We start from the raw sequence: 24,693 nt of genomic DNA on the forward strand, positions 1-24,693 counted from the left end.
GGTGCCGATGAGACCGTGCAGATGACGCAACCAAGCTCAGGAGGAGCTCGATGAAGATCTTGTCCTTTGTGTTGTTTCGTTCTAGTTGATCAGTAGTGGAGCCCAGTTGGGTCGATCGGGGTCCTTGTCGCATTTGGGGTTCTTCTTTCATTTTGGTTCCGTAGTCGGACCTTGACTGTATTTGGATGATGTAATGCTTTATTCATGTATTTGTGTGAAGTGGCGATTGTAAGCCAACTATATATATTTTCCCTTATTGTATTACATGGGTTGTTTGCGAAGATTACCTCACTTGCGACATTGCTTTCAATGTGGTTATGCCTCTAAGTCGTGCTTCGACACGTGGGAGATATAGCCGCATCGAGGGCGTTACAAGTTGGTATCAGAGCCTTCCCCGACCTTAGGAGCCCCCACTGCTTGATCGAATTAGCAACTATTGTTGAGTCTAGAAAAATGTTTTGAGTCATTTAGGAATTATATATCAGAGAGTTTAGGAATTCTTTTTACTCCTCAGTCCCTTCATCGCTCTAGTAAGGCATCCTGACGTAGAGTTTTGACTCTTCTCTTCTCAAATTTCACTAAAAAAAATTAGGATCACGTGGGTATCTTGGAATCGTTCCGATCGATTTGTGACGAGAACATTATTCTTGGTGCCTCCTGTCATTTAGGGGTTGTGGCAATGTCCCAGGGAGTTGAGCTCCGAGGTGTTGTCGTCACAATTTTATCATTGCAGTTCTGGAATACCTGAGTTTAGTTTCGCCGACATCGAAAATCTCTTTTATGCAGTTGTTGGTGAGATAACCTCGACGCCACCCAGTACTGGAGCGGGAGTTCGGGAGTATTGCCATAACTTGTATAACGGATGCTTTTCGAAGGTTGAGGTAGACGATTTCCGAAGGTTTCTTGGTTATGTGTTGAAGGATGGATACAGCTGGATGTAGGATTTGTTAGTTTTGGGTGAGATATTATGCTTCCCCTGTATCCCCAACACCGGATTGCATAACCGGAAAATTTCAGGAGTTTATAAGTGGGAATTCAAGTAGCTCTTAGGATATCTTTCCAACAGACGTATGATACGAAATTGGGGTTCGACGTCTAGTGGTCCGCCTGTCCACGGTCGGTTTTACAGTGGTCTCGTTGTGTCTTAAAGAGTCCTTGGCTATGCCGACTCAGGGACGCTTCGTATGTCATGTGCACTGCCTTGTACATGATGGTGCTATACGATCGAGCCCGTGTAGGCCCCACCACGAAAACTTCAGATGAAATCTCTATCATATGTTTGTTTCGGCTTATTCGGCAAGCCAATCCTTGTTTTGTTTTGAGTTGTGGTATTCGAGTTGCTTTGAAGTCAAATGTTGATTCCATACCTTTTCCAAGCGGTGTTCCCATACTCCTATGCGGATACTAATCCTTCTTGATCATCGAGATTGTGTTGTCAATCCTTTTCAATCGGTGTGTTTCTCTTCAAGTGGATGTCACACCCTCGATGCGACTATATCTCCCACGTGTCGAGGCACGACTTAGAGGCATAATCGCATTGAAGGCATATGTCGCAAGTTAGGCAATCTTCACAACATCCCATGTAATATGAATAATAAAGGGGAGATAACATAGTTGGCTTACACTCGCCACGTCAATCAAGTACATAAATAACATTACATCATCCAAACACTCATGGCCCGACTACGGCGCCAAAATAAAAGATAACCCAACATGCGACAACGGTCCCAATCACCCCCAACTGGGCACCACTACTGATCAACGGGAAAGGAAACATAGTAACGTTGAGAGTCCTCGTCGAACTCCCACTTGAGCTCATACGCGTCTCCTGGAGCGGAATCATCAGGCCCTGCATCTGGTGTAATAGTAATCTGTGAGCCACAGGGACTCAGCAATCTCGCACCCTCGCGATCAAGACTATTTAAGCTTGTAGGTAAGGCAAGGTAAAATATAGGTGGAGCTGCAGCAAGCGACTAGCAAGTATGGTGGCTAACTTATCCGCAAAAGAGAGCGAGAAGAGGAGGCAAAGCACGAGCGAGAAACTAGAGAACAACCTGTGCAAACATTACTCCAACACCGTGTCCACTTCCCGGACTCCGGCGAGAAGAGGCCATCACGGTAACACACTCAGTTGATTCATTTCAATTAATTATGGTTCAAGTTATCTACAACCGGACATTAACAAATTCCCATCTGCCCATAACCGCGGGCACGGCTTTCGAAAGTTCAATCCCTGCAGGGGAGTCCTAACTTAGCCCATGACAATCTCTCACGGTCAACGAAGGAATAGACCTCCTCCCAAGATGTTCCGATCAGACTCGGTATCTCGGTAATTCAAGACACTTGGACAGGTTAAAACAAGACCAGCAACACCGCCCGAATGTGCCGACAAATCCCGATAGCAGCTGCACATATCTCTTTCTCAGGGCACACTCAGATAGGTCAAGCTACGAGTAAAACCAACCCTCAAGTTTCCCCGAGGTGGCCCCGCAGGCTTCCCGGTTCGGACCAACACTCAGAGGGAGCACTGGCCCGGGGGGGTTAAAATAAAGATGACCCTTGAGTCTGCAGAACCCAAGGGAAAGAAAAGGCTAGGTGGCAAATGGTAAAACCAAGGTTGGGCATTGCTGGAAAAGCTTTAATCAAGGCGAACTATCAAGGGGTTCCCATTATAACCCAACCGCGTAAGGAACACAAAATCCGGGAACATAACACCGATATGACGGAACTAGGGCGGCAAGAGTGGAACAAAACACCAGGCATAAGGCCGAGCCTTCCACCCTTTACCAAATATATAGATGCATTAATTAAATAATATATATTGCGATATCCCAACAAGTAAACATGTTCCAACAAGGAACAACATCTCCATGTTCCAACAAGGAACAAACTTCAATCTTCACCTGCAACTAACAACGCTATAAGAGGGGCTGAGCAAAGCGGTAACATAGCCAAACAACGGTTTGCTAGGACAAGGTGGGTTAGAGGCTCGGTTCAACAATGTGGGAGCCATGATAAGCAAGTGGTAGGTATCGCAGCATAGGCATAGCAAAAGAGCGAGCAACTAGCAAGCAAAGATAGAAGTGATTTCGAGGGTATGATCATCTTGCCTGAGATCCCGCAAGGAAGAAGAACGAGTCCATGAAGAAGACAAACGGACGTAGTCGAATGGATCCTCACAAACGCAACGTTATCGGAACTAACCCGAAGAAGCAACACCGGAAAGAAGCAAACAACATAGTAAACAACCACGACATAAGCATGGCATGATGCACAACCAAGTATGATGCATGTCCGGTTTAATGAAGCATGGCATGGAAAAGTGCACAAGCAATCCTATAAATTAAGTGGAGCTCAATATGCAACGGTGCATATTGATGAAACACCACGACAAGTTATTTAGTTCGATCTTGTTTATGTACCCAACAAGATTAAATGTTGTTAGCATGGCAAGAGGTGAAGCAAATGAAAACTACCTATCTAGTCAAGGTTAAATGAGGCCGGAAGCAACAAACAACAATTCCGGTAAATCCCCATGGCATATTTTAGATTTGGTGCAGTTCTGCCCTAAATGCAATTTTAGAGTTGTTAAACATGCAAAACAAATAGACCATGTTAAACTAGGCAAAATTCTACCCCAAATGCATATAAAGTTTGTTAGATTTGGAGCTACGGTTAAAAAAGTTATGAATTAAATTATTTTAGCATGGCATAGGAGTAAATTTAACCAAACATCATTTTAGACATTTTAAACATGGATGAAAGTGACATATTATTAAACTAGATGAAATACTAAGCAAGTTTCATATTAAGTTTGTTTTAATCCGATGCACGGTTTGTGAGATATTAAATGCATGAAGTTGAAGGTCTTTTCTGCAAAAGTGCTCTCTCTGGGATATTTGGAAAATCCTCCTGAACTGAAAAAAAACATAACGGGATGAAAGTTGAACTGGCCCAATGGAATAGGGGATCTGGAGGGCTTCTCACCCATGGGCTCGGCCCAGTAGGAAGCAGAGGAGGCCGGATGGGGCGGCGCGGATCTTGGGCTGGCGGAACAGATGCGGCCGCGCTGGGCCTTGGCGGCGCAGTCAACGCACGCGGCTGGGCCAGGCGCTGAGGTGGATGAGGCCGGCTGCTGAGCTGCTCCTGGCTTGAGGCCCAGGGCACGGTCGACATGGAGAGGGGGCCGGCTCGGAAGGGAATGGGCCTTGAGATCGAGACAGGGCACTGGCAGATCGAGCAATTGGACGCGGTCAACGCACGCGCAGGAACAGGCGAGCTCCTCTGCTCGTCTCTGAAGAAAGACGGCAGCGACACAAGTCAGGGGAGGGAGAGAATAAATGAAGAAGGAAAATAGAGGCATGGCGATGCGAGGACTTGACGGGGGAAGCTGGCCTGACGAGGAGGCCGGGGACGACTCGTTCTGGCCGGAGCCGAGGCGTGGAACGAGGCAGGATGAAGCTTCATGTTCGGGCGACCATGGCGGGGAGGCGCTCCGGGAAGAAGATGGTCGCGGGCGGAGGCGACCTCCGGTGATGCGGGAGAGGCGAGGGAGGCCGAGGACGGAGCAACGGATCCAGGCGATGGGGCGGTGGTGAAGCTCCTAGGCCATGGCGGGCTCCTTCGGTTCTCTGTCTGAAACGAGACAGAGAGAGAGCTGAGAGATAGAACGAGGCAAGGAGAGGGAAAAACAATGGGGAAGGAGAGAAAAACAACTCCTGTTTGCCGGCGACGGCTGCCCCGGCGAGGCAGAGAAGATCAAGGCGAGATTGGGCTGCGGGCACTTGGGGACGCGCTACGAGGGGCGGCTGCACTATGGTGGGCCGGTGGGGATGAACTGGATCGGGAGGGATCCCGAGGTGGAAGGAGGCAGATGTTGTCTCCGTGGTTGGCTGGTGGAGTGGATGGGTGATCGAGGAAAGCTTGGGAGGAGATAGCTGGTTGGGTGGAATTTTGGATCAGGGAAGATCCCAAGGAAGAAGAGACCAGAGGAGCGGCGGCGGCTAGGAGGATCCCTAGAAATTAGGGATTGGTCTGATGATTGCACTGCTATTTATAGTAGGTGGGTGTGGGTTAGTTTAGGGGCTAACCAGTCCCTTCGATCGTAATCGGACGGTCGCGAATAACTATGTTAGGAAGTTCCATTAACAAAACGGAGACATTTTGTAGACGTTTGGGGATGATCCGGACACAACGGTGGCGACAGCCCGGGTCGGGTCCGGGACATCTTTTCGGACGCGCGCGCGAGGAGGGCCACGGGCTGATGAGAGAGCTTAGGCTAGGCCCGGCGGTAGGTAGTGGACTGTGTAGAAGGCCTCAGGCTGAGAGAAGAGAAGAGAGAGAGGCCCGGCGACTATTTTCGGAGACCGAAAGCGTCCAACGTTAGACCGGCTATATGCCGCTATAGTTTAGCGGTTGGGCTATCAAACGAACTCCGAATGCGATGAAACTTGACAGGCGGTCTATCTACACTATAATAAGACCGCACGTCAACTCTCATCCCATTCCGAGGACATTTCCGGCCACCTATAAAATACTATTTTGGACATGCCGCGGGCGCGTGCAAGTGTGGTTGGACTTAGAATGGACAACGGAAGGAATGGGGAGACCCGGATGGATGCAAGTTTTGAAAACATGATGATGCAATGCACATGATGACAAGACAAGATGCAACACGCAAGCGAATGACATGGCAAGGATGGAGAATAACTGGACAACAACTGGCACATCGGTCTCGGGGCGTCACAGTGGATCCGATCATTGCAACATCCGCAAGTTTCAATCTCAGCTTTCTCAATGGTGTTCGTTTCATCCATTCCAAGTTGCCTTTGTTTTCCCGCCCACCCACCCCTTTTTCTTCAAGGATTCAGATTTCTTAATCACTGTCCATTTTATTGATGGAAGTCCCTCCATTCTATTTCCTTCATGTTCTTATCCGGTGTTTCTCATGAAGATGCTCTACTCGTTCTTCATTCTCCATTCTTTTCTTCTCCGGTGGTTTCAATTCTAGTTTTTTCTGTGATGATCATACTCTTTTCCTTGCTTCAAATGCCTTCTCATACCGGTGCACCTCATAACCATTCATTTCTCGCTATTCCTCTATTCCGGGGTGATCAAGATATCTCGAAGATTCATGCTTACACTCTACTTTCGTTCAAGCTCTTTCGAGGATGTTCCCTCATTCAAGTCATTTAATTCAACCGGTGCTTTCTCTCTTTTGAATCGTTCAACGGTGTTTCTTTTGAGTGGGCCCTAACCCACAGGTCTTTTCCCAGGATCTTACCTGACTCTTCTAAATCTCCCGGAGTTATTCACAAATTCTTTTCGAAGTTTGACGTAAGAATGAATTATCATAAGTCTTATGTTTTCTCCAAGATCTGTCGAATTCTTTTCATCGTTGGCTCAACTTTTCCATTCTTCATTCAGGAGTGCCTCAACAATTCTTGGTGGTGTTCTCATTGTCATTCTCAACATTTGAAGACCGAAGAAGATTTTCCTCTAAATCTTGCTCATTTCTCTTCAAGATTTATAACTCTAGCTTCGTGCCATCCTCTCTTAATTGGTTTGATTGTGAAAATTCTTTTCACCTATCCGGAGCAATTCAGGAGCCTTTTCAGTTTGTTCATCCGGAGCCCATCATCTAAGATTTATTCATTCTCGGCTTTCAGCTATGGTTCTCCAAATCTTACCGGTGCATCATTCAAGTATTTCTCCAATCAGCTCGTGATCTCTTCGTTTTCATATATTTATTTTACCTCAAGTATCTTCATTCGTTCTCCAATTCTTTCCGGTGAATTGTTCCTTTGTTACTTTCATTTTCAACTCTTACAGTGGTTCGCTCAAGATCTCTTCCTTGGTTGTCATACTAATTCTTTCGTTGTTTTCTATCCTACCGGTGACTTGTTGAAGACTTTCTCAAGTTGGCGCTATATCTATCATAATCCTTTCTACGAGAATAAGTAGTATGCCAAATTCGTTGCTTGTCAGCAATTAAATAGTTGAAGGATACGCATAACATGATTCTTATTCTTGTTCCATCCAAGTGATTAATTCCTTTTTCCGGAGTGGTTCATCATATCATATTCTCAGTTCGAGATGCTTTATCTTTTCTTTCCCGGAGTTCCAAGCTCTAATTATCACGGAGATCCATCTAAATCATTGCAAGGCTTCACCTTGTGTTTTTCAACTTCTCTTTTTTCTCGTTATCCTTTTGTTACCGGAGTTCTTCATGAAGGTTCTACATGATGGTTCATCAAGGATTTAATTCCTTTTCGAAGTATTCATCAACATTCTTTTCTAAGGAGCACAAGCATTCTTCATCTTGCAATTCGGAGTGCAATTTCTTTCTACCGTATCTTTGGAGGTGGTATTATGTCATTCTTGATAATTTGAGTTCATGTTTCATGATTCACATGTTATTAAGAATGAGGTATTTTAAATCCATCAATCTCATCATTGGAGTTACCTTGGGTTATATTTCACCTAAAGCCTTCCCTAAGGATCGTTGCTATCTATGGTGCTTATAAATGATCCAAGTTCTTCTTTCATCCTTCCGGTGAAATAAGTTTCTTGTCTCCTTGCTCATACCAATCCAATTCTTTTTCCCGTGAGTGGCAGGTTGTCACCTCATAATCTGAGATGCATTCCATAAGACCATATCAAGCTTATTCTTTTCGTTGTTTGTTTTTTTCCAACAACTCCGTTCGACCCTTCTCCTAAGGATACCTTGTCAAGCTCTTTTGTAGCAGAAGTTGGCATTTTCTTCTACATTCTTTTGTCTCAATTATCTTTATTCTATTCTTTCTCCTGGAGGTCTAGTGATGTTACTCTTTTCACTCCTCATCTTGGTTTGTCAAGATCATGTTCAATTTCTTCCATTTACAGTCAAACTGCTGTCCAAATTACATCAGTCCTATTCCTTCTCTATCTTGTGTATCCGGAGTGTCGTGTCCTCTGCTCAAGTTCTTTTCGCCTTATCAAGCCTTGCATCTCTTTTCAACCAGAGTGATGTCTGAGATCTTTCTTACCCCTTGTTCCATTCATTCAAATAGTTCCGGAGGCAGTGTGTTGTGATTTCATCAAGTATCTTCTCATCTTACCAAGTTCTTATTCAATTCATTTTCTTTTCAATCGGAGTGTTGCCCGAAGTTGTTCTTCCTTGTTCCTCTTTTCTAACGGAGTGTTTTCAACTTCGTCATCTCCGTTGTATTCTTTTCTCAATATGGCTTAACCTTTTCAAGGTTCTTTTGTCTCACTCGTTTGTCAAAGAAGCAACTTAGTTTACCTCTCCTTTTTTCTCTTCCGTTGTCCCTCTGGTGCCATTCTAGATCTCGGGATGAGATCCTCTCGTAGTGGTGGAGTGTTGTGACGCCCCGAGACCGATGTGCCAGGTGTCTTCCAGTTATTCGCCGTCGTTGCCATGTCTTTTGCTTGCGTGTTCCATCTTACCATGTCATCATCCGCATTGCATCATCATGTTTTCAAAACTTGCATCCGTCCCAGTCTCCTTGTTCTCTCCGTTGTCCGTTCTGAGCCCAACCACACTTGCACGCGCCCGCGGCACCTCCAAAATATTATTTTACAAGTGGCCGGAAGATGTTCTTGGAATGGGATGAGAGTTGGCGTTCGGTCTTATTATAGTGTAGGTAGGCCGCCTGCCAAGTTTCATCGCATTCGGAGTTCGTTTGATAGCCCAACCGTTAAACTATAGCGGCATTATAGCCGGGCACACGTTGGACGTTTTCAGTCTCCAGAAACAGTCGCCGGGCCTCCGTCTCTTCTCTTCTCTCAGCTCGAGACCGTCTACACAGCCCACTACCTACTGCCAGGTCCAACCTAACCTCTCTCGTCAGCCCGCGGCCCTCCTCGCGCGCGCGTCCAAAACTTCCCCGGACCCGACTCGGGCAGTCGTCACCGTTGGATCCGGATCATCCCCAAACATCTACAAAACGTCTCCGTTTTGTTAATGGGACTTCCTAACATATTTTTTTCCGTCCGTCCGATTACGATCGGAGGAACGAGATAGCCCCTAACCAAACCCATTCGCTATATATATTAGCATAACCTAGACCAAATCCCTAATTCCTAGGGATCCATCCCACCGCCGCCACTCATTTCCTCGGATTCCACGCCGAACCAATCCATGCATCCCTCTCGATCCAAATCCTCCTCGTTTTCCTCTCCTGCCAGATCCAACCAGCGCCTCACCTCTTCTTCGAACCGAGGAGCAGAGAGCAAGGCCGCCTTGAGCTCCATCGTTGTGCTACGCCACCTCCTCCTGGGATCCTCGCCGTTTCCCGCTCCCTGCGTTTTCCTTCTCGCCGGAGCCAAGCCTTTGTTGCCGCCCCGCAATCCCCGTCGCTGCCTCGTCTGCTCTTTCTCGAAGACATTGACCTCACCGTCCCCAACCTCCCTGGAGGGCCGCCCTGGTCCAGCCGAAGATCCCTGCAGCCTCACGCGGCCAAGGCCCCGAGCAAGAGCACCGTTCCTGTCTCCTCGCGACCTTGAGCATGACCTCGCTCGTGCCTCCTGTGGTTCCCGAGGCCTAGCCGCCCCATGCCCGCAACCCTGCGTCGCCTTCTCCCCATGTTGCCTCGCCGGTGACTGATGCTACCTCCGGTGAGCCGCCCGATCTCGTCGCCCCGTTTTTCTCCCTGTCTCTCCTCTCTGAGCTCTCTCTCGCTCTCTGTTTTCTTCACAGGAAAGCATCCCCGATGTCGGTCCACGTCCATAGCACCTCGGCGCCGCCACGCCCCGTTTTCGACCCGATCTGGCCGAGATGGGTCCGGCCTGCGTTAGATCCCGGCGTCCCCAGCTTACCTGCTGCGCCGCCAAGCCCTCCCGCCGGCCTCCCCTATTTCTGTGTGCGGGGACGACGACCAGAGACAAGCCCCTCGTCCCGCCTCTGCTTGCGTTGACCGCGCCAAGTTCCACGACCGACCGCACGCACCTGGGCTGCCTCACCTTCGCCTGTTGACCGCGTCGAACGAGCTCGATCCACCAGCGCCTGCGCCTGGGCCACCTCTGCTCCAGTCCAGCGGCTCCCCTCCGTCGCGCGAGGCCCAGCGCCAGATTGCAACACGGCCTGCCAGCGCCCAGGCCCACTCCCCCCGGCCTACCTCTCCAGCCGCAGCGCCTAAGGCCCGACCTGCTCCCTTCCAGATCCAGCACGGCCCATGGGTGAGCCGCCCCCTCTCCTGTGCACCTTGGGCCCAGCAATTTTGGCCTGCTTCTGTTTTTTTCCTTTCAGCGTTTTTCTTTTTTTCCAGAGGAGAGCAGTTTTGTAGAAAACCCCCTGTTGTTCATGCATTTAATAACTCACAAACCGTGCATCCAAATTAAACAAACTTAATATGAAACTTGTTTAGAATTTCATCTAGTTTAATAATATGCGACTTTCATCCATGTTAAAAATGTTTAAACTGCTGTTTGTGTAATTTTGCCCCTATGCCATGCTAAAATGCTTTATTTCATAACTAAATAACCGTAACTCAGAATCTAATAATCTTTATATGTAAATGGGGTGGAAAAATGCCTAGTTTAACATGGTGGCCTTACTTTGCATGTTTAACAACTCCAAAATTATGTTTAGGGTAGAACAGTACCAAACCTAATATATGCATATGGGGATTTACCAAAATTGTTGTTCGTTGCTTCCGGCCTCATTTAAACTTGACTAGATAGGTAGTTTTATTTTGCTTCACACTCTTGCCATGTTAATCAACATTTAATATTGTTGGGTACATAAACAAGATTGAACTAAATACGTTATGTGGTGTTTTGGCAATATGCACCCCGATGCATATTGAGCTCCACTTAATTTGTAGGATTGTTTGTGCATGTTGCCATGCCATGCTTCATTAAACCGGACATGCATCATACTTGGTTGTGCATCATGCCATGCTTATGTGTTGGTTGTTTACTATGTTGTTTGCTCCTTTTCCGGTGTTGCTTCTTCGGGTTGGTTCCGATAACGTTGCGTTTGTGAGGATCCATTCATCTACGTCCATTTGTCTTCTTCATGGACTCATTCTTCTTCCTTGCGGGATCTCAGGCAAGATGATCATACCCTCGAAATCACTTCTATCTTTGCTTGCTTAGATGCTCGCTCTTTTGCTATGCCTATGCTGCGATACCTACCACTTGCTTATCATGCCTCCTATATTGTTGAACCAAGCCTCTAACCCACCTTGTCCTAGCAAACCGTTGTTTGGCTATGTTACCGCTTTGCTCAGCCCCTCTTATAGCGTTGTTAGTTGCAGGTGAAGATTGAAGTTTGTTCCTTGTTGGAACATGGAGATGTTGTTCCTTGTTGGAACATGTTTTACTTGTTGGGATGTCACAATATATCGTATTTAATTAATGCATCTATATACTTGGTAAAGGGTGGAAGGCTCGGCCTTATGCCTAGCGTTTTGTTCCACTCTTGCCGCCCTAGTTTCCGTCATATCGGTGTTATGTTCCCAGATTTTGCGTTCCTTACGCGGTTGGGTTATAATGGGAACCCCTTGACAGTTCACTTTGAATAAAACTCCTCCAGCAATGCCCAACATTGGTTTTACCATTTGCCACCTAGCCTCTTTTTCCCTTGGGAGTCGCGCTCCTGAGGGTCATCATTATTTTAACCCCCCCTGGGCTAGTGCTCCTCTGAGTGTTGGTCCAAACTAGAGCCCCTTGCAGCGCCACCTCGGGGAAACTCAAGGGCTGGTTTTAGTTGTACGGACTGCTCATCTGAGTGTGCCCTGAGAACGAGATATGTGCAACTCCTATCGGGATTTGTCGGCACATTCGGGCGGTGTTGCTGGACTTGTTTTACCATTGTCGAGGATGTCTTGTAGAACCGGGATACCGAGTCTGATCGGAATGTCTCGGGAGGAGGTCTATTCCTTCATTGACCGTGAGAGCTTGTCATGGGCTAAGTTGGGACACCCCTGCAGGGATTTGAACTTTCAAAAGCCGTGCCCGCGGTTATGGGCAGATGGGAATTTGTTAATGTCCGGTTGTAGAAAACCTGAAGTTGACCTTAATTAAAATACATCAACCGCGTGTGTAACCATGATGGTCTCTTCTCGGCGGAGTCCGGGAAGTGAACACGGTGTTGGAGTTATGTTTGACGTAGGTTGTTCTTGGATCACTTCTTGATCATAGTTTATCGACCGTGCCTTGCCTCCTCTTCTCGCTCTCATTTGCGTATGTTAGCCACCTTATATGCTAGTCGCTTGCTGCAGCTCCACCTCATACCTTTACCTTACCCATAAGCTTAAATAGTATTGATCGCAAGGGTGTGAGATTGCTGAGTCCCCGTGACTCACAGATACTTCCAAAACCAGCTTGCAGGTGCCGATGAGACCGTGCAAATGACGCAACCAAGCTCAGGAGGAGCTCGATGAAGATCTTGTCCTTTGTGTTGTTTCGTTCTAGTTGATCAGTAGTGGAGCCCAGTTGGGGTCGATCGGGAACCTTGTCGCATTTGGGGTTCTTTTTTCATTTTGGTTCCGTAGTCGGACCTTGACTGTATTTGGATGATGTAATGCTTTATTCATGTATTTGTGTGAAGTGGCGATTGTAAGCCAACTATGTATCTTTTCCCTTATTGTATTACATGGGTTGTTTGCGAAGATTACCTCACTTGCGACATTGCTTTCAATGCGGTTATGCCTCAAAGTCGTGCTTCGACACGTGGGAGATATAGCCGCATCGAGGGCGTTACACGAGGCCCATGTATCCCTCTCCCACTTACCCCTTCGTGGACCTAGACTATGTATACTCCTCCGCCTCCTCCTAGTTAGGGTTAGCGTTGTGTTAGCTCATTTGTGAGATAGAGCTTCGCTCATCCATATTGGATCTACTCCTTAAGAGAGACCGCGGCCCCTCTTCGGAGAAGATCCACCTTGGATTCAAGACCTCCTTGCGGAGAAGATCCCCCCCCCCCCGTGCATTCAAGACCTCCTCACGGAGAAGAACCGATTACCTCCTGTATCGTCCGTTGTTGACTTTGGATCTTGTATCTCCCTTTGTGTTCATGGATCTAGCACATGTGTGATCGTACTTGTTGGTTTGAGTGTTCTCTTGTGTTCCCCTCGTGATTTTCCCCTCGTTTCCCTCATCGTGTTGTTCGCGTTCTTCGCGGGATCCGCTCCTTTCCTGAAAGATTGGGCCACTAGGGTTCTACCCTACATCATCTTGGTATCATGAGCCACGTTGATCACGATTTCGGAGCCTCCCCCACCGTTTTCTAGCCTTCTTTTGCTTGATTTTGTCCTAAATTCGAAAATCCCCACCAAAAATAGCCCCAAATTTTTTTGTGATTTGTTGGTTTGATGATGTTTTGTTGATTTAGATCCATGGATTTGCTTGGTTTCGAGTGGATCTAGCATTTCCCCAAGTTTCCCCATCTTTCATCCATGAAATCCCATCAATTTTGACCCCCAAATCCCCAAAATCGCTTCCCGAATCTCGGATCTCGAGTTGACCCCGATACACCGGACGACCGGCCCTTTACCGGACGTCCGGAGACCCAGGAAGCACCGGACGTCCGACCTTACCGGACGACCAGAACCCCTAACCCGAGATGCAATTAGCGGATTTCCGACCTGACCGGACGTCCGGCGACCGGACATCCGTCCATTTCCGGACGTCCTCTACCTGTAGATATCAACTTCGGCTGATTTTTGTTTTGACCATAACTAATTCATCCGGAGTCCGATTTTCGCGTTCTTTAGCTCGTTTTGAAGCTCTTGACATCCCCCTTCCCACAAAAATACAACCAACATCTTTTGACTCCATCAAATTTTGACAATTTTGGCATCTTTGCCTAGGGCTTCCACCACATCATCGGCTACACCACCACTGACTTCTGCAACCTAACCAATTTTGTTCCCCATCGCATTAGTGGTTGCTTCAGGAGTGATTTGAGTCTCCTAAGGTGTCTAGGCTACTTAGGGATGGTTGCTTCTTCTTCAACCACCACCACCATTCCGCATAGGCTTGACCACTATACACTTCCGCCACCCCAACTTAACCCAATTTTGTTTGTGTTGTGAGTTGTGTCTCCTAAGGTGTTTCGGATACTTAGGGACCGTGCTTTCAACTCCGACACCGTGTATAGTCCACCACCATAACCTCCACTTCCGCATTGCCTAGTGCAACCACCACCGCATCCCGCTACCACCATTTGGCATTTGAGATTTTGAGTTCGCGGTTTTTCCGTTTCCTAAGGTGTTTCGGCTACTTAGGGACGAGTCTCCATCATCTTGGTATCTTCATCAAGATCACCGCCACTCATCATCGACACGGACGGTAACCTCCATATCATCTCGGTATCGTGGTATCCCTCCATTGTATATTCCCTTGCCATTGCATTGTTAACCCCTAGCCCATTTTGCGTTCCTTGCCTATCGAGACTAGCCATTTGAGTATTGCCGGCAACGTTACTTGTGCACATTAGTGATCTACACCATACATTGCATACATACCATATCATATTGGTATCATATCATCTCGTGTGTTTGTTCCCGCATATATACAATTGCTACCTTGGTTTGTGCATTTCGCAAAGTGGCCTTACAAAAAAAGAGAATAAGCTTTTAAGCAAAAGAGAAAGAGCAAAGAAGCTTGCAAGCAATAGCCATAGCATCCACCACATTGCATAAGATTGTCATATCCGATCATCTTGGATCAAACACCGGGAACCATACATACATAGCATACTTGGGATAGAAAAGTTATCCATTTTGCATCTTATAGGTTGTGCACAAGTGTCGTATCCGCCTAGTGAGCAATCGTGCTAGCGTCTCTCTTGAGTTGTGCAACACGAGCGTTTTCCGTGGATTCCACATTTTGTGCTCATCCTTGGTTGCACGACCCCATTTATCTATCCGAGTGTGTGTTCCATGTGCCACATATTGCTATTGGTCTACTTGTTACACTTGCGAATTTGTGAATCTCTTTCAACATTATTGACTCTTGCTAACATTTTACATCAAATTTTTGTGCCACTATCCTCATCGAGCTCCACCATAAGCCTTATTTGTGTAGGTGTGAGAAACCAACAAGAATTGGTACCAATTGTGCTATTTCCTTGTCCACATTGGAGTGATCCTTGATCCACTTTCAACTTCGGTCAAGGTACATTTGGTATTCGTTCTTCTCCTTCTCCACTCATATTGGCTCGAATCTTGTGATGGATAGGCAAGGCATTTCATCTCCGGTCTTCCACAACAACGACGGCATGAACAACTACATCAACAACAAGCTTAACGCACAAAAGGAGGAGAAAGATGCAAGGATGGAGGAGATTCGGACCTTGTTGATCAACCGTTCTTCCCCTTCATCATCCTCAAGGCGGCGACGTTCAAGTCACAAGTCTTCGGAGCGCAAAAATGATGCAAGCGCAAGTCGTCCTCGTCCACATCTCCATGGAGACCACCATCACGTTTGTGATCCACCTCGTCGTGAAGGGCAAGTCACCTCCAAGCAACATGTGCACGACGACGACGAACGACATCTACATCAAGCTCAAGCACGACAATGACAACATCGTCATGATGATGCTCCACAAGCGCCTACCTACAAGTCGCAACAAGCCCTACTTCACGCCAAGTCCAAACTTCATGACCACAAGAGAAGACCGCGAGACAAGCACCACCAAGACGGAGCTACAGCTACACCAACCACTTTGGCATCTTCGCCAAGCGACTTCAAGGCATCTTCCCCTACGAATATATGGCATCTTCGCCAACAAGCACCTCAAGACTACGCTCAAGAGAAGCTCCCCAAGCTCAAGTCCGCAACTTCCACGCGCTACTACGACCTCGACATCGACCACACGATTCCTTTCTATGGGACTCAAGAACCCGAGGAGTATCTCGAGTGGGAGCGTTTGATGGACGACTACCTCAAGCTACATCAAGTCCCTCCCAAAGATCAAGTGAAGTGTGCCACAAGTAACTTCCACGACTACGCGTCCACATGGTGGCTTCACACACCTCCGGAGAGCTACGACATGAGTTGGCCCAAGACGAAGAGAGCTTTGCGGCGAGAGTTTGTGCCTCCAACCTACACGGAACAACTTCAACGCCAATTGGAGAACACCATCCAAGGATCCAAGTCCATCGACGAGTACTTCAAGGAGATGAAGATTGCCTTGCGACGAGCCGGCGTGGACGACCCCATTTCGATGAAGTTCCACTTCATGATGGGATTGCACAACGAGATATCCAAGATGATCTTCTTCGAGAACTACAAGTCCCTCAATGACAACTACATTGGTGCTCTCAAGGCAGAACAAGGACTCATGAAGGCCAAAGTTTCTCCACCCCAAGCTCACTTCGCGACGACCAAGCTCCGTGAGAACAAGCATGAGGATAGTACCACCAAGATCTCCAAGCCCGACGAGCTCCAAGACGATACTCCCAAGTCCGATGCCATCCCTCTTTGTGGCATTGACGATGCCGAGTCCTCCATGACTCTTTTTCAAGACGGTATGACGACGAGTACGACTACGGAGACCCTCAAGGACCAAGCTTTGGAGGCGAGCGACATGGTGGCGAGCAAGGATGATGCTTCCATCTTAGGAGGTGAGTGTGATGATGTGCCATCTTCGGCCTTCATCCACGGCGAGAGTGATGATGTGCCATCTTCGGCCTTCATACACGGTGACGACAACGAGATGGTTGAGCATGGGATTTTCCCTTCGACCACGGCGACATGTGATGACTTGAGTGACTTTTGCCACCATATTGAGAGTGAGAGTGATTTCACCACTAGCCCCATATATGATGTGTTTCCACTATTCCCATGTGAGGAGAGCCACAACCCCCACCACTCGAGTGAGATGAGTGACTCCACCATACGTGAGATTGAGTGCACCTATTTTGAGGGAGTGTGTGAACCACCACATAGAGAGAGTGAGATAGTTTAGGTCATGTGAGGCCACTTTTAACACTAATGACTTGACCTCTACCTCTATTGTGTCTTCTCATTTGGTGCTAGGTCCCTTATATGATGATGCGCCGATTCTCGATGACTTCGTCCTACCTTTGGACAAGACGATGACCATGGTGGAATATGATGCACCCCCCCCCCACATGGTTCCATCACAATGATGATCTTGACCACCATTCGGTCTTACCCACCTCACCTGCACCACATGAGTGGAATGAAAATGGTAACATAGGTGAAGGTGATGCTCTAGTCCCACTAGTGGGCTATCATGACATTGATTGCTTGCATGATGTTGATTAATCTATTTCCATGCTTTATGCTAGTGTGACTTCCCCTTGGGATGATTTACCCATTTATGATGAGTATGATGATTGCCATGTGGAGTCTATTAGTTGTGATGACATGTTACATAGGATTTCTTGTGCTAATTCTCTCGGTCACATCATGTTTGCCAATCCGCTTGACTTGTCATATGCTATGCATGAGATCGACCACATGTCATATTTGCAATCTCTTCATAGTGACTATGCATATGCCATTAAGATTAACCCAATTTGCACTTATGGCATATATGACAAGCCTATGGTTATTGGCATTTGTTTCTCTTGTGATGATATTGACATGCTACCTTTGCATCATTTATCTCATATGCCATGCCATAACCACCTAGCTTCGGATATGCATTGTTTTGGATGTTGTCCATTTTCTCCATATGATGTTTCCAACATTGCTCATGAGGAGACCCCCATAGTTTCCTCATCCATTTTAGGAGATTTTGATCACTCCCATCCATTTCATGATCCTCATACTTATGTGCACAATATGCTTCCCGTGAATAAACATGCTATTGATGTGCCATATACTTGTATGCTCAATTTGCATCCCCATCATGTTATACACAATAACTATTCTTTCATGATGGATGACATGTTCTTATACCATGCTTCAAATTTCTTTGAGCGATGCTTATCTTGTGCTAACTCTCACGTGCACATACACATCATGATGGATGATGTGCACATTTACCACACACATAATTTCTTCCGTTTGTGTCTCTTTTGTGTAGGTACCCATGAATTCTTGTCAACCTTGCAATCCCACGAGTTGACAAAACGAGCTCTAGAGAGCAATGATGACTTGGGATCCCATGGAGTGTCTTTCCCACCGCTCTCTTCGCGCAAATACTTCGCGCATTTCTTCTACATGGCCCTCACTTGGCTATGGTTTGTTGTCCATTATATATCCTTTGCCCATCTTGCCATGTTCACTTTGCATGATTTGCTCATTCATATGCTTTTGCCATGCATTCGTGACCCATGCTTTGCATTACACATGATGATTGATTCTCATACTTGTATGTGTATTTGCAAGCTTGGTGGAGATATTGCTTGTTATTGCCATGTTTGCTTTGTGACCCATGCCTATGATTATACTATGATCTTTCTTTGTGTTCATGCTTGCGATATGTCATGTGCATTGCCTATGCCTATTATTTACTCACATGACATCATTGCCATGATTTCCTCTAGTGTGTTGCATCTTCGCTCCACTAGTTTGCACAACATGATTGTTATTGCTTCTTGTCATATCTCTCCATATGTTGCCTCTCTCATGCTAGATGATTTGCCATGTATTGAGTGCAATTATGCATTTAGTCTTGATAATGAGTTTGCCCCTATAGCATTCTCACATATATTTGGAGATTTTGACATATTCCTTATGAAGCATGCTTGTCTTACCTCTTTGCACCATATACCTAGTGCCATGAATATTGCCATTTTTGCATCATATTCTTCACGCACTTGTGCTTCTAATGGTTATGTGCAAGAGAAGAGAACCATCATGATGGATGATGTGTTTATCTACCACACACATACATTCTTTCTTTTGTTGTGTGCATGTGTAGGATACTTGGACTTCGTGTCAACTTCCACGTCACGTGAGTTGACAATCCGAGCTCTTGAGAGCGAACCACCTTCTACCACGACGATTCTACATCGCACTTGCTTGTACTTCGGCATTGTGAAGGATGCACAAGAACATGCTTTCACGGTGATATCCTTCTCTTTTGAGAACCCCTAAACCATGAGCATGCATATTGTGGATCATACTACTTGTGTTGCTTGCACCATGCGACTTATTTGTCATCTTGGACCCCTTTCATGCGCACATGTTAGAGATCTTGCTTCCACTTGTCATTTTCACAATTCCATGCATCATGATATATATGCCTTGTGTGTTGCATCCAATTCTTGGATTCCTTGCTCCTATCACATGTTTGGTTGCAACAATGTCATCACTTCACATATTCCATGTCCCATTGACTGCTACATGCTTGCCTTGATTGCCTCACACATGATGAACAATTGCTCTTTCCATTGTGTTGAGTGCCACACGATATTCACTACACCCAATGCACATTATGCTTGGATTGTCTTGCACCTGACCCATGTGTTTAGACACTTCATTTTATTTGGTGTTGTGAATGATTCCTATGCCTACCATAGACCTTTCATTGAGCAATTTGCCCATGCTTGCTATGATCTTGAGGTAGATGCTTATTCTCTTGTTACACATATTTGCATCACTACCTCACATTTACATGCTTGTCCCCATGATATCCTTGATTATGCTCAATTTATGTGCTTACATGCCATGTCACAATCCATTGTCACACCATATGCTATGCTTGATGACAACACTTGTTGGGTGAATCACCTCTTGAATGCTTGGTTTTGCACTAACGCTAACCGCATTTGTTTTTCCAAGTGTTTGTTCTCCTTGCTCCTTTTGAAGGACACACAAGACGGTGCAACATTGGAGAGTGCCCATTTCGAGCTTCAAGATGACGAGAACTTGGTGATCGACCACTCCTACATGGAGACGCCATCTCTTTCCCATGGTGATTTGGATTTTGATCCGTGGTCGGATCTTCCCCAAGGGAGGGGAGATGATGCGGAGCATCCTACGGACATCACCATGTCAAGAGTACATTTGGCAAGTGACATGTTCGACATCCACTTCACATACACAAAGGTGAATCATCTCCTTTACGCGTGTTCACTTGACCCCTTCGAGGATGGTATACTACTTGACACTCCACTCGTGTGCATGCATAGGTATTGTCAGAACGCTATGGACGACGAGGAGGAGTGCGAGCGCAAGTGTACAACTACACCATCCGTGACGGAAGCTTGGAAACGAAGACGCAAGAAGAAGAGCTGCCAAAGAAGCTCCAGCGAGCGGACGTCTGGACGACACCGGACGACCGGCCCCTCTCAGTGAGCGGACGTCCGCCCCTCACCAGACGACCGGCACATCTACACCCGAGCCAAATTAGCGGAAGACCGGCGACACCAGACGATCGGCGACCGGACGACCGCCAGCTACCGGACGTCCGGTGCCACCTCAACCGAGCCAAAGTGAGCGGAAGTCCGGCGACTACCGGACATCCGGAAGCCCACGAGCCACCGGACGACCGGTCCCCAGCGGACGTCCGGTACCTATCTGCGTACAAAGATCGGGCCCGAGGCCCATGTATCCCTCTCCCACTTACCCCTTCGTGGACCTAGACTATATATACTCCTCCACCTCCTCCTAGTTAGGGTTAGCGTTGTGTTAGCTCATTTGTGAGATAGAGCTTCGCTCATCCATATCGGATCTACTCCTTAAGAGAGACCGCAGCCCCTCTTCGGAGAAGATCCACCTTGGATTCAAGACCTCCTTGCGGAGAAGATCCCTCCCGTGGATTCAAGACCTCCTCACGGAGAAGAACCGGTTACCTCTTGTATCATCCGTTGTTGACTTTGGATCTTGTATCTCCCTTTGTGTTCATGGATCTAGCACATGTGTGATCGTACTTGTTGATTTGAGTGTTCTCTTGTGTTCCCCTCGTGATTTTCCCCTCGTTTCCCTCCTCGTGTTCTTCGCGTTCTTCGCGGGATCCGCTCCTTTTGTGGAAGATCGGGCCACTAGGGTTCTACCCTACATCATAGTACCACTTTCTTGTGGCACTGCCGCTTAGGTCATATTGGCGTAAGATGCATGAAGAAACTCCATGTCGATGGATGTTTGGAGTCACTTGATTTCGAATCGCTTGACACATGCGAGCCATGCCTCATGGGCAGGATGACTAAGACCCCGTTTTCACGTACAATGAAGCGGGCAAGTGACTTGTTGGAAATCATACATGCTGATGCGTGTGATCCAATGAGAATTGAAGTGTGCGGTGGATATCGCTATTTTCTCATCTTCATTGACGATTTGAGTAGATATAGGTATATTTACATAATGAAGCACAAGTCTAAAATGTTTGAAAAGTTCAAGCGATTTCAGAGTGAAGTTAAGAATCATCATAACAATAAGATCATGTTCCTACGATATGATCGAAAGGGGATTTTCTGAGTTATGAGTTTGGCAAATCACTTAAGACATTGTGGAATTGTTTCACAGTTTAAGCCACCTGGAACACCACAGTTGTAATGGTGTGTCCGGACGTCGTAATCGAACCTTATGAGATATGGTGCGATCTATGATGTCTCTTACCGATCTACCGTTTTCATTTTGAGGTTATGCGTTAGAGACAGCTGCATTCACTTTAGATAGGACACCGTCTAAGTCCGTTGAGACGATGTCGTATGAACATGGGTTTGGCAAGAAACCAAAGTTGTCGTTTCTTAATGTTTGGGCTGCGATGCTTAAGGCTTCAGCCAGAGAAGCTCGAACCCAAAGCGTACAAACACATCTTCATAGGATACCCAAAGGTGACAGTAGGGTATACCTTCTATCTTAGATCCGAGGGCAAATTGTTTGTCGCTAAGAATGGGTCCTTTCTCGAGAAGAAGTTTCTCTTGAAAGAATTGAGTGGGAGGAAGATAGAACTTGATGAGGTTGTCGAACCTTTATTTCAACCAGAGAATGATGCAACACAGAAAGATGTTTTCTGTGGCACCTACGTCTGTTGAATAGGAAGTTAATGATCATGAAGCTTCGGATCAAGTTTCTATCGAACCTCGTAGGTCGACAAGGATATGTACTACTCCTAAGTGGTACGGTAATCCTGTCTTAGATATCATGTTGTTAGACAACAATGAACCTACAAGCTATGGAGAAGCGATGGTGGGCCCGTATTGCGACAAATGGTTAGAAGCCATGAAATCCGAGATAGGATCCATATATCAGAACAAAGTATGGACTTTGGTGGACTTGCCCGATGATCGGTAAGCCATTGAGATAAATGGATCTTTAAGAAGAAGACGGACGTGGGCGGTAATGTTACCGTCTATGAAGCTCGACTTGTGGGAAAGAGTCTTTTAACAAGTTCAAGGAGTTGACTACGATGAGAATTTCTCACCCGTAGCGATGCTTAAGTCCGTCGGAATCATGTTAGCGTTAGCTGTATTTTTCGATTATGAAATCTAACAGATGGATGTCAAAGCAAGTTTTCTTACCAGTTTTCGTAAGAAAAAGTTGTATGTGATACAATAAAAGGTTTTGTCGATCCTAAGGATGATAAAAGGTATGTTGGCTCCAGCGATCCTTCTATGGACTAGAGCAAGCATCTCAGAATCGGAATATATGCTTTGATGGAGTGATCAAAGCTTTTAGGTTTATACAATGTTTGCTAGAAACTTGTATTTACAAGAAAGTGAGTGGGAGCACTACAACATTTCTGATAAGTATATGTGGATGACATATTGTTGATCCGAAATAATGTAGAATTTCTGGAAAGCATAAATGGTTGTTTGAAGAGTATTTTTCAAAGGAAGACCTGGATAAAGCTGCTTACATACTGGGCATCAAGATCTATAGAGATAGATCAAGACGCCTGATGATACTTTCAAAGAACGCACACCTTGACATGTTTTTGAAGGAGTTCAAAATATATTAGTCAAAGAAGGGGTTCTTACCTGAGTTGTAAGGTGTGAAGTTGAGTAAGACTCAAAGATTGACCACGACAGAAGAAAGAGGAAGGACGAAGGTCGTCCCCTATGCTTTTGTCATAGGCTCTATATGGTATGCCATGCTAAGTACCGCACCTGATGTGTGCCTTGCCACATGTCTGGCAAGAGGGTACAAAGGTGATCTAGGACTGGATCACCAGATAGCGGTCAATATTGTCCTTAGAGGAATAAGGAAATGTTTCTTGGTTATGGAGGTGATAAAGAGTTCGACGTAAAGAGTTACATCGATGCAAGCTTAACACCTATCCGGATAGCTCTGAGTAGAGATACCGGATACGTATAATGGAGCAATAATTTGGAATAGCTCCAAGTGGAACGTGGTAGCAGCATCTACGATATGACATAAAGTTTTGCGAAATACATAGGGATCTGAATATGGCAAGACCCGTTGACTACAACCTCTCTCACACGCATAACATGATGAAACCCAGAACTCTTTGAGTGTTTATCACATAGTGATGTGAACTAGATCATTGAGTCTAGTAGACTCTTGGATGTTGGTCACATGGCGATGTGACCTGTGAGTGTTAATCACATGGCGATGTGAACTAGATTATTGACTCTAGTGAAAGTGGGAGACTGTTGGAAATATGCCCTAGAGGCAATAATAAATTAGTTATTATTATTATTATATTTCATTGTTCATGATGATCGTTTATTATCCATGCTAGAATTGTATTGATAGGAAACTCAGATACATATGTGGATACATAGACAACACCATGTCCCTAGTAAGCCTCTAGTTGACTAGCTCGTTTATCAATAGATGGTTACGGTTTCCTAACCATGGACATTGGATGTCGTTGATAACGGGATCACATCATTAGGAGAATGATGTGATGGACAAGACCCAATCCTAAGCCTAGCACAAGATCATATAGTTCGTTTGCTAAAGCTTTTCTAATGTCAAGTGTCATTTCCTTAGACCATGAGATTGTGCAACTCCCGGATACCGTAGGAGTGCTTTGGGTGTGTCAAACATCACAACGTAACTGGGTGGCTATAAAGGTACACTACAAGTATCTCCGAAAGTGTCTGTTGGGTTGGCACGAATCGAGACTGGGATTTGTCACTCCGTGTAAACGGAGAGGTATCTCTGGGCTCACTCGGTAGGACATCATCATAATGTGCACAATGTGATCAAGGAGTTGATCACGGGATGATGTGTTACGGAACGAGTAAAGAGACTTGCCGGTAACGAGATTGAACAAGGTATCGGGATACCGACGATCGAATCTCGGGCAAGTATCGTACCGCTAGACAAAGGGAATTGTATACGGGATTGATTAAGTCCTTGACATCGTGGTTCATCCGATGAGATCATCGTGGAGCATGTGGGAGCCAACATGGGTATCCAGATCCCGCTGTTGGTTATTGATCGGAGAGTTGTCTCGGCCATGTCTGCATGACTCCCGAACCCGTAGGTCTACACACTTAAGGTTCAATGACGCTAGGGTTATAGGGAAAGTATGTACGCGGTTACCGAATGTTGTTCGGAGTCCCGGATGAGATCTCGGACGTCACGAGGAGTTCCGGAATGGTCCGGAGGTAAAGATTGATATATAGGAAGTATGGTTTTGGCCACCGGAAGTGTTCCGGGCATCACCGGTAGTGTACCGGGACCACCGGAGGGGTCCGGGGGTCCACCAGGTGGGGCCACCAGCCCCGGAGTCCTACATGGGCCAATAATGGGAAGGGACCAGCCCCTAGGTGGGCTGGGGTGCCTCCCACCAAGGTGCAAGGCGCATCCAAGAGGGGAAGGGGGCAAACCCTAGGGTAGATGGGC

General features: G+C 46.4%; 1 long non-coding RNA gene across 2 annotated transcripts; it reads right to left on the reverse strand.

Moving 5' to 3' along the window:
• Positions 1-3,156: 3,156 nt before the first annotated feature.
• Positions 3,157-4,878, reverse strand: LOC119297480. Of its 2 annotated transcripts, XR_005145664.1 has the most exons (4): positions 4,717-4,878; positions 4,378-4,635; positions 3,988-4,294; positions 3,157-3,199 (listed from the first exon to the last, which is right to left on the reverse strand). It is a non-coding gene; the product is annotated as an uncharacterized LOC119297480 (long non-coding RNA). The 2 variants fall into 2 exon arrangements; XR_005145663.1 differs by having other exon boundaries at positions 4,378-4,878.
• Between the last annotated feature and the right edge of the window lie 19,815 nt (positions 4,879-24,693).

Source organism: Triticum dicoccoides, chromosome 5A, assembly GCF_002162155.2.
Source record: "Triticum dicoccoides isolate Atlit2015 ecotype Zavitan chromosome 5A, WEW_v2.0, whole genome shotgun sequence".
NCBI lineage: Eukaryota > Viridiplantae > Streptophyta > Magnoliopsida > Poales > Poaceae > Triticum > Triticum dicoccoides.